This window comes from Ambystoma mexicanum, chromosome 3q (genome assembly GCF_040938575.1).
Source record: "Ambystoma mexicanum isolate Mex_15411 chromosome 3q, UKY_AmexF1_1, whole genome shotgun sequence".
Taxonomy (NCBI): domain Eukaryota; kingdom Metazoa; phylum Chordata; class Amphibia; order Caudata; family Ambystomatidae; genus Ambystoma; species Ambystoma mexicanum.
This window is the reverse complement of record NC_090926.1, coordinates 152,360,504-152,381,298: the sequence shown is the minus strand read 5'-3', so window position 1 is coordinate 152,381,298 and position 20,795 is coordinate 152,360,504.

Here is a 20,795-nt window from a genome sequence, read left to right as displayed (position 1 = left end):
CACAGCCACAGCCATCACAGGGGGCAAGGAGGGTGAGGGACACACACACAGCCATCACGGGGGCAAGGGGGTGGGGGGCAGTCATACAGCCATTACAGGGGGCAAAGGGAGTCAGGGGCACACACACAGCCAACACGTGGGGGCAAAGGAGGTGAGGGGCACACACAGCCATCACGGAGGGTGAAGGGGGGTGAGGGGCACACACACAGCCATCACTTGGGACAAGGGTGGCGAAATACACACACACAGCCATCACAGGGGACAAGGGGGGCGAGGGGACACACACAGCCATCACGGAGGGAAAGGGGGTGAGGGGCGCATACACACAGCCATCACGGGGGGCAAAGGGGGTGAGGGGCACACACAGCCATCACGGAGGGTGAAGGGGGGTGAGGGGCACACACACAGCCATCACTTGGGACAAGGGGGGTGACGTACACACACACAGCCATCACAGGGGACAAGGGGGCTAAGGGGCGCAGACACACAGCCATCATGGGGGGCAAGGGAGTGAGGGGCACACATACACACAGCCATCATGGGGGGGAAGGTGGTTGAGGGGCACACACACACCGCCATCACAGGGGGCAAGGGGGTTGAGGGGCACACACACAGCCATCACGGGGGTCAAGGGGGATGAGGGGCACACACAGCCATCACAGGGGCAAGGGGGTGAGGGGCACACACACAGCCATCACAGGGGGCAACGGGGGTGAGGGGCACACACACAGCCATCACGGGGGACAAGGGTGATGAGGGGCACACACACAGCCATCACGGGGGGAAGGAGGGTGAGGGACACACACACAGCCATCACGGGGGCAAGGGGGGTGAGGGGCACACACAGCCATCACGGGGGCAATGGGGCTGAGGGCCACCCACACAGCCATTAAGGGGGGGCAAGGGGCATACACACAGCCATCACGGTGGACAAGAGGAGTTGGGGACACACACAACATCACAGGCAACCATGGGGTGGGATTTACACACTGCCATCACGGGGGACAAGGGGGGCTGAGGGGCACACACACAGCCATCACGGGGGACAAGGGGGGAGAGGGGACACACACAGCCATAACAAAGGGAAAGGGGGGTGAGGGGCACACACACAGCCATCACGGGGGGCAATGGGCACACACAGCCATCACAGGGGGCAAAGGGGGTGAGGGCACACACACAACCGTCACAGGGGGCAAGGGGGGTGAGGGGCACACACACAGCCATCATGGGGGCAAGGGGGGTGAGGGGCACGCACACAGCCATCATGGGGGGTAGGGGGGTGAGGGGCACACACACAGCTATCACTGGGGACAAGGGGGGTGAGGGGCACACACACAGCCATCACAGGTGGCAAGGGGCATGAGGGACACAGACACAGCCATCACAGGGGGTAAGGGGGGTGAGGGGCACACACACAGCCATCACAGGCAAGGGGGGTGAGGGGCACACACACAGCCATCATGGGGCAAGGGGGATGAGGGGCACACACAGACATCACAGGGGGGTGAGAGGGGTGAGGGAAACACACACAGCCATCACGGAGGGTGAAGGGCGGTGAGGGGCACACATACAGCCATCACAGGGGACAAGGGGGGTGAGGGGCACACACACAGCCATCACAGGGGACAAGGGGGGTGAGGGGCACAAACACACAGCTATCACAGGGGGCAAGGGGGTGAGGGGCACACACACAGCCATCACGGAGGGCAAGGGGGTGAGGGGCACACACACAGCCATCATGGGAGACAAGGGTGGTGAGGAGCACACACACAGCCATCGCGGGGGAAGGGGGTGAGGGGCACACACACAGCCATCGCAGGGGCAAGGGGGGTGAGGGGCACACACACAGCCATCGCAGGGGCAAGCGGGGTGAGGGGCACACACACAGCTGTCACAGGGGACAAGGGGGCTGAGAGGCCCACACACACAGGCATCACGGGGGGCAAGGGGGGTGAGGGGCACACACACAGCCATTATGGGGGGCAACGGGGCTGAGGGGCACACACACACAGCCATCACGGGGCAAAGGGGTAAGGGGCACACACACAGCCATCACAGGGGACAACGGGGCTGAGGGGCACACACACACAGCCATCACGGGGGGCAAGGGAAGTGAGGAGCACACAAAGCCATCATGTGGGGGCAAGGGGTTGAGGGGCACACACACAGCCATCACGGGGGGCAAGGGGGTTGAGGGGCACACACACAGCCATCAAGGGGGATGAGGGGCACAGCCATCACGGGGTTAAGGGGTGTGAGGGGCACACACACAGCCATCACAGGGGGCAAAGGGGGTGAGGGGCACACACACAGCCATCACGGGGGAGAAGGGGTATGAGGGGCACACACACAGCCATCATGGAGGACAAGGGGGATGAGGGGCACACACAGCCATCACGGGGGACAAGGGGGATGAGGGGCACACACAGCCATCACGGGGGAAAGGGGGTGAGGGGCACACACACACAGCCATCATGGGGGAAAAAGGGGGTGAGAGGTACACACACAGCCATCACAGGGGGCAAGGGGAACACACACAGCCATCACAGTGGACAAGAGGAGTGGGGGGCACACATAACATCACAGGCAACCATGGGTGGGACCTACACACAGCCATCACGGGGGACAAGGAGGGCTGAAGGGCACACACGCAGTCATCACGGGGGATAAGGGGGGGTGAGGGGACACACACAGCCATCACGGAGGGAAAGAGGGGTGAGGGGCGTATACACACAGCCTTCACAAGGGCAAGGGGGTGAGGCGCGCACACACACAGCCATCATGGGGGGCAAGGGGCACACACAGCCATCACAGGGGGCAAAGGGGGTGAGGGGCACAAACACAAAACCATCACGGGGGGCAAGGCGATGAGGGGCACACACACAGCCATCATGGGGGCAAGGGGGGTGAGTGAGGGACACGCACACAGCCATCACGGGGGGCAAGGGGGTGGGGGGCAGTCACACAGCCATTACAGGGGACAAAGGGAGTCAGGGGCACACACACAGCCATCACGGGGGGCAAAGGTGGTGAGGGGCACACACAGCCATCACCGAGGGTGAAGGGGGGTGAGGGGCACACACACAGCCATCACTTGGGACATGGGGGGTGACGTACACACACACAGCCATCACGGGGGACAAGGGGGTGAGGGGACACACACAGCCATCACAGAGGGAAAGGGAGTGAGGGGCGCATACACACAGCCATCACGGGGGGCAAAGGGGGTTAGGGGCACACACAGCCATCACGGAGGGTGAAGGGGGGTGAGGGGCACACACACAGCCATCACTTGGGACAAGGGGGGGGGGCGTACACACACCCAGCCATCACAAGGGACAAAGGGGCTGAGGGGCGCACACACACAGCCATCATGGGGGGCAAGGGGAGTGAGGGGCACACATACACACAGCCTACACACAGCCATCATGGGGGGAAAGGGGGTTGAGGGGCACACACACACCGCCATCACAGGGGGCAAGGGGGTTGAGGGGCACACACACAGCCATCACGGGGGACAAGGGGGATGAGGGGCACACACAGCCATCACGGGGGCAAGGGGGTGAGGGGCACACACACAGCCATCCCAGGAGGCAAAGGGGGTGAGGGGCACAAACACAAAACCATCACGGGGGGCAAGGCGATGAGAGGCACACACACAGCCATCATGGGGGAAAGGTGGGTGAGTGAGGGACACGCACACAGCCATCACGGGGGGATAGGCGGTGAGGGGCACACACACAGCTATCACTGGGGACAAGGGGGGTGAGGGGCACAGCCACAGCCATCACAGGGGGCAAGGAGGGTGAGGGACACACACACAGCCATCACGGGGGCAAGGGGGTGGGGGGCAGTCATACAGCCATTACAGGGGGCAAAGGGAGTCAGGGGCACACACACAGCCAACACGTGGGGGCAAAGGAGGTGAGGGGCACACACAGCCATCACGGAGGGTGAAGGGGGGTGAGGGGCACACACACAGCCATCACTTGGGACAAGGGTGGCGACGTACACACACACAGCCATCACAGGGGACAAGGGGGGCGAGGGGACACACACAGCCATCACGGAGGGAAAGGGGGTGAGGGGCGCATACACACAGCCATCACGGGGGGCAAAGGGGGTAAGGGGCACACACAGCCATCACGGAGGGTGAAGGGGGGTGAGGGGCACACACACAGCCATCACTTGGGACAAGGGGGGTGACGTACACACACACAGCCATCACAGGGGACAAGGGGGCTAAGGGGCGCAGACACACAGCCATCATGGGGGGTAAGGGAGTGAGGGGCACACATACACACAGCCATCATGGGGGGGAAGGTGGTTGAGGGGCACACACACACCGCCATCACAGGGGGCAAGGGGGTTGAGGGGCACACACACAGCCATCACGGGGGTCAAGGGGGATGAGGGGCACACACAGCCATCACAGGGGCAAGGGGGTGAGGGGCACACACACAGCCATCACAGGGGGCAACGGGGGTGAGGGGCACACACACAGCCATCACGGGGGACAAGGGTGATGAGGGGCACACACACAGCCATCACGGGGGGAAGGAGGGTGAGGGACACACACACAGCCATCACGGGGGGAAGGGGGGTGAGGGGCACACACAGCCATCACGGGGGCAATGGGGCTGAGGGCCACCCACACAGCCATTAAGGGGGGGCAAGGGGCATACACACAGCCATCACGGTGGACAAGAGGAGTTGGGGACACACACAACATCACAGGCAACCATGGGGTGGGATTTACACACTGCCATCACGGGGGACAAGGGGGGCTGAGGGGCACACACACAGCCATCACGGGGGACAAGGGGGGAGAGGGGACACACACAGCCATAACAAAGGGAAAGGGGGGTGAGGGGCACACACACAGCCATCACGGGGGGCAATGGGCACACACAGCCATCACAGGGGGCAAAGGGGGTGAGGGCACACACACAACCATCACAGGGGGCAAGGGGGGTGAGGGGCACACACACAGCCATCATGGGGGCAAGGGGGGTGAGGGGCACGCACACAGCCATCATGGGGGGTCGGGGGGTGAGGGGCACACACACAGCTATCACTGGGGACAAGGGGGGTGAGGGGCACACACACAGCCATCACAGGTGGCAAGGGGCATGAGGGACACAGACACAGCCATCACAGGGGGTAAGGGGGGTGAGGGGCACACACACAGCCATCACGGGCAAGGGGGGTGAGGGGCACACACACAGCCATCATGGGGCAAGGGGGATGAGGGGCACACACAGACATCACAGGGGGGTGAGAGGGGTGAGGGAAACACACACAGCCATCACGGAGGGTGAAGGGGGGTGAGGGGCACACATACAGCCATCACGGGGGACAAGGGGGGTGAGGGGCACACACACAGCCATCACGGGGGACAAGGGGGGTGAGGGGCACAAACACACAGCTATCACAGGGGGCAAGGGGGTGAGGGGCACACACACAGCCATCACGGAGGGCAAGGGGGTGAGGGGCACACACACAGCCATCATGGGAGACAAGGGGGGTGAGGAGCACACACACAGCCATCGCGGGGGAAGGGGGTGAGGGGCACACACACAGCCATCGCAGGGGCAAGGGGGGTGAGGGGCACACACACAGCCATCGCAGGGGCAAGCGGGGTGAGGGGCACACACACAGCTGTCACAGGGGGTATCGGGTGGGGGGAACACACAACATCAGAGGCGACCATCTGGGGGGGCGGAGTACACACAGCCATCACTGGGAGTAAGGGGGTGGGGGAAACACAAATCACAGGCGACCAGGGGGTGGGGGGCATACACAACATCACAGGCGACCATCTGGGGGGCGGTGGGGGACATACACACAGCCATCACGGGGGACAAGGGGGGGTGAGGGGCACACACACAGTCATCACGGGGGACAAGGGGGGTGAGGGGACACACACAGCCATCATGGGGAAAGGGGGGTGAGGGGCACACACACAGCCATCACAGGATCAAGAGGGGTGAGGGGCAAACACACAGCCATCACGGAGGGCAAGGGGGATGAGGGGCACACACACAGCTATCATGGGGGCAAGGGAGGTAAGGGGCACATACAGCCATCACGGGGGGCAAAGGGGGTGAGGGACATACACACAGCCATCACGGGGGCAAGGGGGGTGATGAGCATGCAGCCATCATGTGGGGAAAAGGGGGGGTGAGCGGCACACACAGAGATCACCGGGAGCAAGGGAGGTGAGGGGAATGCACACAGCCATCACAGGGGGCAAGGGGAGTGAGGGGCACACACACAGTGATCAATGGGGGTAAGGGGGATAAGGGGTACAGACACAGCCATCACGGAGGGCAAGGGGGATGAGGGGCACACACCTGGCCATCACTGGGGGTTAGGGGGTGAGGGGCACACACACACAGCCATCACGGGGGACAAAGGGGGTGAAGAGCACACACACAGCCATCATGGGGGGCAAGGGGCACACACACAGCTGTCACAGTGGACAAGAGGGGTGGGGGCACACAGACAGCTATCACTGGGGACAAGGGGGGTGAGGGGCACACACACAGCCATCACGGGGGACAAGGGGGGTGAGGGGCACAAACACACAGCTATCACAGGGGGCAAGGGGGTGAGGGGCACACACACAGCCATCACGGAGGGCAAGGGGGTGAGGGGCACACACACAGCCATCATGGGAGACAAGGGGGGTGAGGAGCACACACACAGCCATCGCGGGGGAAGGGGGTGAGGGGCACACACACAGCCATCGCAGGGGCAAGGGGGGTGAGGGGCACACACACAGCCATCGCAGGGGCAAGCGGGGTGAGGGGCACACACACAGCTGTCACAGGGGGTATCGGGTGGGGGGAACACACAACATCAGAGGCGACCATCTGGGGGGGCGGAGTACACACAGCCATCACTGGGAGTAAGGGGGTGGGGGAAACACAAATCACAGGCGACCAGGGGGTGGGGGGCATACACAACATCACAGGCGACCATCTGGGGGGCGGTGGGGGACATACACACAGCCATCACGGGGGACAAGGGGGGGTGAGGGGCACACACACAGTAATCACGGGGGACAAGGGGGGTGAGGGGACACACACAGCCATCATGGGGAAAGGGGGGTGAGGGGCACACACACAGCCATCACAGGATCAAGAGGGGTGAGGGGCAAACACACAGCCATCACGGAGGGCAAGGGGGATGAGGGGCACACACACAGCTATCATGGGGGCAAGGGGGGTAAGGGGCACATACAGCCATCACGGGGGGCAAAGGGGGTGAGGGACATACACACAGCCATCACGGGGGAAAGGGGGGTGATGAGCACGCAGCCATCATGTGGGGAAAAGGGGGGGTGAGCGGCACACACAGAGATCACCAGGAGCAAGGGAGGTGAGGGGAATGCACACAGCCATCACAGGGGGCAAGGGGAGTGAGGGGCACACACACAGTGATCAATGGGGGTAAGGGGGATAAGGGGTACAGACACAGCCATCACGGAGGGCAAGGGGGATGAGGGGCACACATCTGGCCATCACTGGGGGTTAGGGGGTGAGGGGCACACACACACAGCCATCACGGGGGACAAAGGGGGTGAAGAGCACACACACAGCCATCATGGGGGGCAAGGGGAACACACACAGCTGTCACAGTGGACAAGAGGGGTGGGGCACACACAACATCACAGGCAACCATGGGGTGGGACATACACACAGCCATCATGGGGGACAAGGGGGGCTGAGGGGCACACACACAGCCATCATGGGGGCAAGAGGGGTGAGGGGCATACACACAGCCATCGTGGGGGACAAAGGGGGCTGAGGGGCACACTGTCATGATCTCTGCTTCCAAAAGATCAGGACTTGCCCGACTCCCTTGGAAGCAGACCCATAACCCCGGTTCCGAGTGCCAGCCAGTCCCAATTGGGACCTTTTGGACCCTGTCCTGGCGCCAGTGGCACCAGGCTCATAAAGATGCTCAGTCCCAGCGCTGGAAGCGCTGGGCTCATAATGCTTCGGTGGACTTACCTGCAGCAGACCATGCTGCTTACTTACCTGCCAGTTGAACCCCTGATCCTCTTCTGTTTGGGACTACTTTTCCTGTTGGGTGGGGCAGGAGCCACTCCCTAGGTTCAGAACACTGGAACTCTTCTGGAAAGCAGGAACTCTTTTCTTACCTAGGCGTGGCTGTGGAAGGAGACACCTAAGCACTACAGGAGGCTATTTAAACCACACCCGATGGATGAATCTTGCTTTGCGTTATTCTGCATTCTCTGCAGCAGAACGCTCATTGTGTCTTCTGCTTCTCATCCTGGACCTAAGGGAACAAAGGCTTACCATCCTGGAATCCAGTCTTCAGCAGCACCTATAAAGACAAAGAAAGAACAGGTTAGCACTACGGTCTTCAGTGGCAGCGCATCTCTTACCTGGTCCATCGGCTGTCACCAACGCCTCGCGCTGCATTCCGGCATCTGAAAGACAAAGGCTTACCTACTCTTCGCATGCTCCGGAGGTCTTCGCACTGCATTCCGGCATCTGAAAGACAAAAGCTTACCAGCTCTTTGCACGCTCCGGAGGCCTTCGGCGCTGCATCCCGCATCTGAAAGACAAAAGAAGGTGCGTTTAAAGACATTGGGCAACTTTATTACTCACGTGCCATTACTCCTTCCCACGCCGAATCCAGTGGGTATTCCAGCACCCTTCAGCTTCTCTAAAGCTCCGAACTTGTACCTGCAAGATAAAAGGGACAGTTAGTGCGCATCGTGAAGCAGGCTACAAGCGCTTACTTACGTGCTTCCAGGCGCTTCTATTCCTCACGCGGGTTCGATCCTCAACTCTCATCAGCCCGCCATCCGCCATCGCCGGAGCCCTGCAAAACAAGAGATATCATTACAAAAGACTTTTAAGACATTTGAAGTGCCCAGAACTTACCGTTCGTGCAGTTAACGACAGACAGCAGTCCTCTGAGGTCAAGAGGCCTGCACCCTTATCCAGTGAAGAAACTGGTTACGGCACCCTGCCCCGAGGCAGATGGAGAGCTCGGCGTTCACTTACCTAAGACATCTTACTCTTCGAGTCAGACATACAGTGCACAGAGGTCCAGCCCAAAGAGCCAACCGTGTGTTACACATCACCTTTGAAGATACGGCATTCACCCAGTCAAGACCGGCGCCTCTGCGGGAATCAGGTGAGCGTTACAGAACGCAAAGCCTATCGCAAAACTCCCACCCAGGCGCTATGGAAACCTCGGGTACCGACCAGCTAGCCCAGTTACTTGGGGAACTAAGAACAGAAGTGCATGCAGCCCGTCAGGAAACGAATGCTCTAAGAAGGGAACTGATTATTTCCAAGGAGCGAACAGACAATCTCGCTAGACAATTGCTACAGTCACAAGCCGGACAAACTCCGTTACCCGCATCAGGGGTAAATCTTCCTTCAACATCCTCTACGAACCCAGTGCAGATCAACCTACCTGGGAATGTACCTCTGGCTCCGCCCGAACGATTTTCTGGTGACCCAAAGAGGTTTGCAGTATTTATTAATCAGTGCCGGTTGCACTTCTTATGCCGGCCAGCAGCCTTTCCAACTGATCAAGCTAAGGTAGCTTTCGTGCTTTCGTACCTTAGTGGCAATGCGGCAGACTGGTCGATCCCTCTAGTTAATCAAGATGATCCGGTTCTCCGTGATTTTCAAGCTTTTCAGCTCAGTATGGAAAAACTGTTTGCAAGACATTCACAGGGGCAGGCCTTGGACAATGAGCTCCTTTCATTGCGACAGGGTAATCAAGACCTTTTGGCTTATATTGCGTCTTTCAACAGACTGATAGTGCAAACTCATGGCCTGAGGACAAAAGGATTACTCTGTTTTATAGAGGTCTACGTGGAGAGCTCAAAGATGTGTTAGCCCAAGTAGTAAATCCCCCGCAAGACTGTTCGGACTATATTGACTTAGTCGTTCAAATTGACCACAGACTGCAGAACAGGAAGGCCGATCGTTCCAAGTTTGATGCTCGAGTATTTTCCAAACCACCAACTCCTACCAAAGGAGTAGACTCCGGGGAACCCATGCAAATAGGGGGCCTAAAAGGACCACTAACACAAAAGGAGCGGGAAAGGAGAAAACAGCTGCAATTATGCCTCTATTGCGGAAACTCGGGGCACTTTCTTCGAGACTGTCCGGTGAAACCAGCCAAGAAGGCAGTAGGAGCTGCAGTTACCAGGGTCACAAACTCTGAGCAGGGAAACAACCTCGCCCGACAAGAGTAGAGGTCCTCTTGCCGAGCGTTAAAACCAGTTCCGTGACCTCGCATTTCGTGATACCTGTGGTCCTCATTAGCCCTGAACATCCGGATCGATTATATGCGATTGAAGCTTACGTCGACAGCGGTGCCATCGGCAATTATGTGGATCATGAAATGGTTTTGAGGATGAATCTGACTCTTTGTCCAAAGGCTGTAAAGGACGTCATTACTACGGTGGATGGTACGGAGATAGCCTCCGGACCAGTAACGCATACCACCCAAGAAGTGACGCTAGTAAGTCAAGATGGACACCATGAGAAGATCGTGTTCGATGTGATCAAGGCCCCTCAGTTCCAGATTATTCTAGGAATTCCTTGGTTAGAGAAGCACAATCCTCAGATCGATTGGCGAGCAAGAACGGTTCAGTTTCCAGAATGTGTCTCTACTTGTCACCCTCGACCTGGTGTTACACTGGCAGCAATTTCCTCGGAGGCTCCCCAGTTACCTCCTGAATACCTAGAATTCCAAGATGTTTTCCGGAAGGATCAGGCTAATTCTCTACCTCCTCATAGGTCTTATGACTGCCAGATAGACCTGATACCTGGATCTACTCCTCCTTGTAGTAGAATGTATGCCCTCACCGAGCCTGAGAATCTTCACCTCCGAAAATACCTGGATCAATACCTAGCGAATGGGTTTATTCGTCCTTCCAAGTCCCCTGCTTCCTCAGCTTTGTTCTTCGTTCCAAAAAAAGAAGGGGACCTTAGAACTTGTATAGATTATCGCGCCCTGAACCAGATCACCGTTAAGAATAGATATCCGTTACCTTTGATCCCTGAACTCCTGGACCAAGTCAGAAAAGCATGCATATATACAAAGCTGGATCTTAGAGGAGCCTACCACTTGGTACGAGTAAAAGAGGGCGATGAATGGAAGACGGCCTTCCGCACCAAGTATGGGCTATTTGAATATCAGGTCATGCCCTTCGGACTTTGCAATGCCCCGGCCGCCTTTCAATATTTTATGAACGATGTCCTCAGAGAGCTCATAGATGTGTGTGTTGTTGTTTACATTGACGACATCCTCGTTTATTCTTCATCGGAAACTGAACATCGGAAACACGTGAAAATGGTCCTCGAGAGATTGCGTCAACACAAACTTTTCGCTAAGTTGGAAAAATTTGTTTTCAACGTGACTGAAGTTGAATTCTTGGGATTCATATTATCACCTAGCGGAGTGCGTATGGATTCAAAGAAGGTCGATGCAATTCTCAAATGGCCATCGCCATCCTCCGTAAAAGGTGTTCAAAGCATGTTAGGCTTCGCTAACTTTTACCGCAGGTTTATCCCCGAATTCTCTTGAATAGTCCAGCCCATCACCGCCTTGTTAAAGAAAAACAAACGTTTTGAATGGTCTACCGAGGCGGAACAAGCTTTCCAGAATTTGAAGACTAGATTTATCTCTGCACCGATCTTAAAACATCCTCGCCCAGAACTCCCCTACATCGTTGAAACTGATGCTTCGAGCCTTGCCATGGGGGCAGTTCTATCACAAAAGGACCCAGTAACCAATCTGTTGCATCCCGTGGCATTTTGGTCCCACAAATTCTCGCCTCCTGAAATCAATTACACTATTACTGATAAGGAACTTCTAGCTATCAAGTCCGCCTTTAAGGCTTGGTGGCATTATCTTCTGGGGGCCCGACACACCATTACTGTGATTACAGATCACCGAAACCTGCAATATTTGAAAACCTCAAAAGCTCAATCCTCTAGGCAACTCCGTTGGGCACTATTCTTTGCCGAGTTTGACTTCATAATTACCTATCGACCTGGTACAAAAAATGGTAAAGCTGATGCCCTTTCTCGGATGGGAGTGGAAGAACATTTGATCAATCCTAAACCTGTACCTATCATTCCCGAACAAAGAATTCTAGGTGTAATCGCCACACAATCCATAGAGGAAGTTAAGGATAAAGCCAGGCTACTGGTAACTCCAGCAGACATACAGAATTGGCATCTGCAGGGAAAGGACTTTACGGTGAAGGACAACCGATTATATTTCCAAGAACGGTTCTACCTGCCCAGCACAGATTTACAGAAAAAGGTAATCTCTTGTTATCACGATTCTTTAATGGAAGGACATCCCGGTATGACCAAGACCTCGGAAAAGATCAAGCGCTACTTCTGGTGGCCGTCTTGGAAAAAAGATATCAGAGACTTTATAATGTCCTGTGGAGTATGCGCCCAAAACAAGAGTCAAAAGGAAAAACCAGCCGGCCTCTTACGCCCTATTGACATCCCGCCTCGCCCTTGGCATACGCTTTCTATGGACTTCATCACCGATCTACCACCATGCTCCGGATACAATACGATCCTAATAATCGTGGACCTATTCTCCAAGATGGCGCATTTCATTCCACTCAAAGGCTTACCAACAGCAGCAACTCTGGCCCGAGAATTTCTCGAAAACATCGTCCGACTGCACGGTTTTCCTTCAGTTCTAATTTCGGATCGTGGTAGTCAATTTATTTCTCATTTTTGGCGAAGTTGCTGTCGGTCGGCTCAAATTGATGTGAGACTTTCGACCAGCCACCACCCTCAAACCGACGGACAAACCGAGAGGACCAATCAAACTCTGGAACAGTATTTGCGCTGCATGCTACAACAAACTGAAAAAACCTGGAAAGATATCCTTTGGATAGCCGAATATGCCTACAATAACTCTGTCCACTCGGGAACTGGGAAGACCCCGTTTTTTCTTTTATACGGTAGTCACCCTCGAACCTCGGAGTTGGATCCACTCCAAGATCTTGGAACACCAGCAGTAGACTACCTGCATTCTACAATCACCCAAGCCTTTAAGGAAGCCGTTTCTCACCTTCAAAGGGCTAAAGAACAATACAAGAAAGGAGCAGACCAACATCGGAAGGAAGCCCCCCAATTTCAAGTAGGAGATCAAGTCTGGTTATCCACCAGATATCTACCTCTAAAAGGACCACGCACATTCAACCCAAGATACCTTGGTCCCTATTCCATCACTACCATAGTAGATCCAGTAGCGGTCAAGTTGGACTTGCCCCCTCACATGAAGATACATCCGGTCTTCCACGTCTCTCTATTAAAACCCGTGCAACCTCAAACCCGACTAACTACATCTCCAAAACCTATTCTAGTTGATGGAGAACTCGAGTTTGAAGTCAAAAGCATCCTGGATTCCAAGATCTCCAAATCTAAACTATTTTACCTGATTGACTGGAAAGGCTACGGTCCCCAAGAAAGATCCTGGGAACCTGCAGAATATGTCCACGCGCCTCGTCTAATCAAAAGATTTAATCGAACATTTCCTAACAAGCCGGAGAAGCCCGGTTTGGGAGGGGCCTTGAGGGGGCATGCTGTCATGATCTCTGCTTCCAAAAGATCAGGACTTGCCCGACACCCTTGGAAGCAGACCCATAACCCTGGTTCCGAGTGACAGCCAGTCCCAATTGGGACCTTTTGGACCCTGTCCTGGCGCCAGTGGCACCAGGCTCATAAAGATGCCCAGTCCCAGCGCTGGAAGCGCTGGGCTCATAATGCTTGGGTGGACTTACCTGCAGCAGACCATGCTGCTTACTTACTGCTTACTTACCTGCCAGTTGAACCCCTGATCCTCTTCTGTTTGGGACTACTTTTCCTGTTGGGTGGGGCAGGAGCCACTCCCTAGGTTCAGAACACTGGAACTCTTCTGGAAAGCAGGAACTCTTTTCTTACCTAGGCGTGGCTGTGGAAGGAGACACCTAAGCACTACAGGAGGCTATTTAAACCACACCCGATGGATGAATCTTGCTTTGCGTTAATCTGCATTCTCTGCAGCAGAACGCTCATCGTGTCTTCTGCTTCTGATCCTGGACCTAAGGGAACAAAGGCGTACCATCCTGGAATCCAGTCTTCAGCAGCACCTATAAAGACAAAGAAAGAACAGGTTAGCACTACGGTCTTCAGTGGCAGCGCATCTCTTACCTGGTCCATCGGCTGTCACCAACGCCTCGCGCTGCATTCCGGCATCTGAAAGACAAAGGCTTACCTACTCTTCGCATGCTCCGGAGGTCTTCGCACTGCATTCCGGCATCTGAAAGACAAAAGCTTACCAGCTCTTTGCACGCTCCGGAGGCCTTCGGCGCTGCATCCCGCATCTGAAAGACAAAAGAAGGTGCGTTTAAAGACATTGGGCAACTTTATTACTCACGTGCCATTACTCCTTCCCACGCCGAATCCAGTGGGTATTCCAGCACCCTTCAGCTTCTCTAAAGCTCCGAACTTGTACCTGCAAGATAAAAGGGACAGTTAGTGCGCATCGTGAAGCAGGCTACAAGCGCTTACTTACATGCTTCCAGGCGCTTCTATTCCTCACGCGGGTTCGATCCTCAACTCTCATCAGCCCGCCATCCGCCATCGCCGGAACCCTGCAAAACAAGAGATATCATTACAAAAGACTTTTAAGACATTTGAAGTGCCCAGAACTTACCGTTCGTGCAGTTAACGACGGACAGCAGTCCTCTGAGGTCAAGAGGCCTGCACCCTTATCCAGTGAAGAAACTGGTTACGGCACCCTGCCCCGAGGCAGATGGAGAGCTCGGCGTTCACTTACCTAAGACATCTTACTCTTCGAGTCAGACATACAGTGCACAGAGGTCCAGCCCAAAGAGCCTACCGTGTGTTACACATCACCTTTGAAGATACGGCATTCACCCAGTCAAGACCGGCGCCTCTGCGGGAATCAGGTGAGCGTTACACACACACACAGCCATCATGGGGGCAAGAGGGGTGAGGGGCACTCACACAGCCATCACAGGGGGCAAAGGGGGTGAGGGGCACACAAACAGCCATCACAGGGGGCAAGGGGGGTGAGGGGCACACACACAGCCATCACAGTGGGCAAGGGGGGTGAGGGGCACACACACAGCCATCACGGGGCAAGGGGGGTGAGGGGCACACAGACAGCCATCACAGGGGGCAAAGGGGGTGAGGGGCACACACACAGCCATCACAGGGGGCAAAGGGGGTGAGGGGCACACACAGCCATCATGGGGCAAGGGTGGTGAGGGGCACACACACAGCCATCACGGGGGGCAAGGGGTGAAGGGGCACACACACAGCCATCACGGGGGGCAAGGGGGTGAGGGGCACACAAACAGCCATCATGGGGCAAGGGGGGTGAGGGGCATACACACAGCCATCACAGGGGGCCAGGGGGGTGAGGGGACACACACAGCCATCACGGAGGTAAAGGGGGGTGAGGGGTGTATACACACAGCCATCACAGGGGCAAGGGGTGTGAGGCACGCGCACACACAGCCATCACCGGGGGCGAGGGGCATACACAGCCATCACAGGGGCAAAGGGGTGAGGGGCACACACACAACCATCACAGGGGGCAAAGGGGGGAGGGGCACACACACTGCCATCACGGGCGGCAAGGGGGTGAGGGGCACACACACAACCATCACAGGGGGCAAAGGGGTGAGGGGCACACACACAACCATCACAAGGGGCAAAGGGGTGAGGGGCACACACACTGCCATCACGGGTGGCAAGGGGGTGAGGGGCACACACACAGCCATCACAGGGGGCAAGGGGCGTGAGGGGCACACACACAGCCATCACGGGGGCAGGGGGTGAGGGGCAGACACACAGCCATCACAGGGGGCAAAGGGGGTGAGGGGCACACACACAGCCATCATGGGGGCAAGGGGGGTGAGGGGCATACACACAGCCATCACGGGGGGCAAGGGGAGTGAGGGACACACACAAAGCCATCACGGGGGACAAGGGGGTGAGGGGACACACACATCCATCACGGAGGGAAGGGGGGTGAGGGCCGCATACACACAGCCATCACAGGGGCAAGAGGGATGAGGCGCACACACACAGCCATCACGGGGTCAAAGGGCACACACAGCCATTACAGGGGCAAAGGGGGTGAGGGGCACACACACAGCCATCATGGGGGACAAGGAGGGTGAGGGGCACACGCAGAGCCATCATGGGGGACATGGAGGGTGAGGGGCACACACACAGCCATCAGGGGGCAAGGGGGGCACACTCGCAGCCGTCACAAGGGGTAAGGGGGTGGGGGGAACACACAACATCACAGGCGACCATTTGGGGGTGTGGGGGACATATACACAGCCATCACGGGGGACAAGAGGGGGTGAGGGGCACACACACAGCCATCACGGTGGGTAAGTGGGTGGGGGAACACACATCACAGGCGACCAGGGGGTGGGGGGCATACACAACATCACAGGCGACCATGTGGGGGGTGGGACACACACACACAGCCATCATGGGGGACAAGGGGGGTGAGGGGACACACACAGCCATCACGGGGAACAAGGGGAGTGAGGGGCACACACACAGCCCTCACAGGGGGGCAAAGGGGGTGGGGGGCACACACATCACAGGTAACCAGGGGGTGGGGAGCATACACAACATTATAGGCGACCATCGAGGGCAGGGTGGGAGACATACACACAGCCATCACGGTGGACAAAGGGGGTGAGGGGCACACACACAGCCATCTCGGGGGACAAGGGGGGTGAGGGGCACACACTCAGCCATCACCGGAGACAAGGGGGGTGAGAGGCACACACAAAGCCATCACGGGGACAAGGGGTGTGCAGGGGCACACACACAGCCATCACATGGGCAAGGGGTGTGAGGGGCACACACAGCCATCATGGGGGTCAAATGGGGTGAGGAGCACACACACAGCCATCACGGGGGGCTAGAGGGGGAGGGGCACACACACAGCCATCACAGGGGGCAATGGGGGTGAGGGCCACACACACAGCCATAAAGTGGGCAAGGGGCACACACACAGCCATCACGGGGGACAAGGGGGGTGGGATGCACACACAACATCACAGGCGGCCATGGGGGGGTGAGGGGCACACACACCGCCATCACGGGGGGCAAGGGGAGTGAGGGGCATGCACACAGCCATCACGGGGGGCAAGAGGGGTGGGGGCACACACAGCCATCACGGGGGCAAAGGGGCTGAGGGTCACCCACAAAGCCATTAAGGGGGGCAAGGGGCACACACACAGCCATCACGGTGGACAAGAGGGGTGGGGGACACACACAACATCACAGGCAACCATGGGGTGGGATTTACACACAGCCATCATGGGGGACAAGGGGGGCTGAGGGGCACAGACACAGCCGTCACGGGGGGCAATGGGCACACACAGCCATCACAGGGGGCAAAGGGGGTGAGGGCACACACACAACCATCACGGGGGCAAGCGGGGTGAGGGGCACACACACAGCCATCATGGGGGTAAGGGGGGTGAGGGGCACGCACACAGCCATCACAGGCGACCAGGGGTGGGTAGCATACACAACATCACAGGCGACCATCTGGGGAGCAGTGGGGGACATACACACAGCCATCACGGGGACAAGGGGGGTGAGGGGCATACACACAGCCATCACAGGGGGTAAGGAGGTGAGGGACACACACACAGCCATCACGGGGGACAAGTGGGGTGAGGGGCACACACACAGCCATCATGGAGGACAAATGGGGTGAGGGGCACACACACAGTGCCCCGTTTCCATGCAATCACCACCGAAGTGTCAGAAAATGTCATGCACTCACCTGTCCGTGGAACCCACCTGCCTTGCATATGATGCACACCATCGGGAGAACCTCTACCTACATGGAATGAAATGCAGAGTAACAGCACAAAATACATGCACATACATGATCACAATTGACACTAGAAAGAAAATATGCATATAACGCAGAGTGCTTTAAGTGATTTCAACCCGGCACTCCACCAAGTCAATGCCTAGCGTATGATGCACAGTTGGAACCCTTAATTATATATATTTTTGTCTATAAGTTCTTTTATTTCTGAATGATGTACCCTTATATCACGCTCCTCTCTTTGAATCCCCCCCCCCCAACCTGGTCTCACTGAACCAGGAAGCAGGCTGTTTTGCAAAGTTAAAAGATTTATTTTGAGAATTTGATCAATATATATATCACACTTTTATGAATTTGAATATCTAGATATCACACTATTAATATTTATACAATGATCAGATTTGGGTGATATCACAACAATCAACAATCTCTTTACTCAGAATGAGTATGGATAAGAAAAATAATGCAGCCTAGAATAATACTTGATATGGACAGGAAAACAATGCAGCATAGAATAATACTTGATATGGGTTCAATCAAATGCAATGTTACTCTTTCCCCCTGATACTACTGAATTCCCCCCAATATGCAGTATAAAGAGATGGAAGGAAAGAAAACAGGTTTCAGGAATAAACAATCTCAATCAATACAGTTTCAATCCCAATTCCTCCCAGCAAGCATAGAGAGAAACAGGAATGATTTCAAACAGGTCAAATGCTTTTGAATGTGGTTTTGAATGAATGGGAAAAACACTAAATGAATTTAAATCACTAAATTGGATTCAAAACTAGTGGGAGCCGCTTTATATAGTTCCAGATAAACACTAGCAATGATGAATGGATAACTAGCAGGTTGGAAACTGAATTCTGAGGTCGGATGCAAAGAATAGCTAATTTACACGTGTTGAAATTGAGCCAAATGCAAATCCGCTGCAAACTTTTCAGCGCGCGAGAAACGCGACTGCAGCAGAACTATAAGGAGTTGGAATGCAGTTTTAGATTCGTTTGAAAGCTGAGGATGTTAGCTTCAATTTCGTTTCTAGCATGTACGGTTCAGAAGTTACAGAGGTTTTAGTAGAGGTCGATTATTCCCAGAAAAGAGTCAAGATTTTCAAATGAAAGATGCGCTTTTGAATTACAAAGAAGAATTTTCTGTACACTAGGGAGGCTATGAAGATGCAAGATACCCAACGGGACAGCCACCAGATCAGGGCGCCTCTGTTTTGGCTTTTGCCCGCTGAGACCCTTGTCTTTCTGCAGCAAATATATTAGTGCAAAGATTATATTATCACTACCATTAACAAAGGACTACATGGATGAGGGAAAGATTCAGGAAAAACAAAAGAGATTCTAAAATGCAGTTCTGGATATGATGGAACGATTTGGATAAGATTACTTAAGGATAAGAGATTGGCTATGGACAATTCTATGATATAGATACTCACAACTATGGTTTGGAATAGGCCCGTCAAAGATCTAGTCAAAGGTTTTGGACTGGAATTCTGCTAGCCCACCGGATGGGATTCAGACACCCGGTTCTGCACTCAGCACAGCACTCTGGTCTCTGCATGGCCTCTGAACTGGATCTGATGGGTTGATTCTGGGTTACACCTATCAGGTAACAGCTCTGCTCTACTGGTTTGGATCTCTGTGTTCTGGCAAGAGTTCTTGGCAAGAAGCCGAAACAGCACAGCCCGGCTGTTCAATTTTTGGTGTGCCCCTTGGAAGTCTGGGGTAAATCAGGTTCAAGATTTTAAAGGCCAGATGAGAAAAGGTTCAGCTTTGGAATTGGGCCTTCTCTGCTTTCAAAGTTCTGGAGTCTTGGATCTGGGTTCCTCCTGCAGAGTGCTTCGGCCAGTAAGTGAGTTGATGGGTGAATGCCTGTGTGTCTAGGTCCTAAGCAGTCTCTATTTATGTATTTCCCAAAGGGTAGGCTGAATTATATTAACCCTACCCTCTAGGATTCCTATTGGTTAAAGTCTTTCCCCCCTCCTGATTTGAGAAGGAAATCTAGTGTCAAAGATATGCTGCATTTTACAACCCAGGGAGTACCTCCCCCTGGTTTCTGTACAGTAAATCTATTTTCCACATAAATCATATTTACAATATCACCAACTTGCTAATAATAGATATTCACATTACAGATTTAGTAGGGCAGGTATCTGTCCGAGTCCCCACTCAGTGAGAGCTTTAGTTTCAATTTTACAGTTTTTCGCGCTTTTGGTTGGGTACCCTGTGTCAGATCTGTCCACATTTTTCTCCATACATGCGCATGACATCTGGGCATAATCCTGTAAACTTTCATATTCCTAGTATTATCACAATTGCTACAACATCCAAATTTCGGTAGTCCTGTCTCTGAACATCGCACAGAGTCCAGAATAGTTTCATACGGTGAGCAGCATTTTCATATTAACAACCTCTAATTTAAAGATTTTTACACATTATTCACAGTTTTCTATGAGTTTTTTTTTAAAAAAGATATTTTATTGTAATCTAAGATACACAAATCAGTCTGGTCCCGCCCGCAGAGTTTGATGGGCCCAGAGCAGTCCAGGGCTCCCTTCCTGCTGGCAGTTGGTTTCTGTTGACACCCGAATTTGCAATTCCTTTCAGTCCAGGAAGCCTATTGCCTCTCTCCCAGAGAAGCAGAGCAACACCCCCTCCTCCTTTCATTAGCATTTAAATGATCGTTCCTGGGCAGAGAACAAAAGGAAGGCCCCCTTTGTTGGAGCAAACTGTGGAATGTGCCTTTGAAGTCCTCTGGCTGGTATCATTTTACTGTAAAACACTTTGTTTAACCTGGTCTTTTCTAAATAAACTTTACATTTTCAACAAATATACCCACATATCTCTTTATTCCAGTCT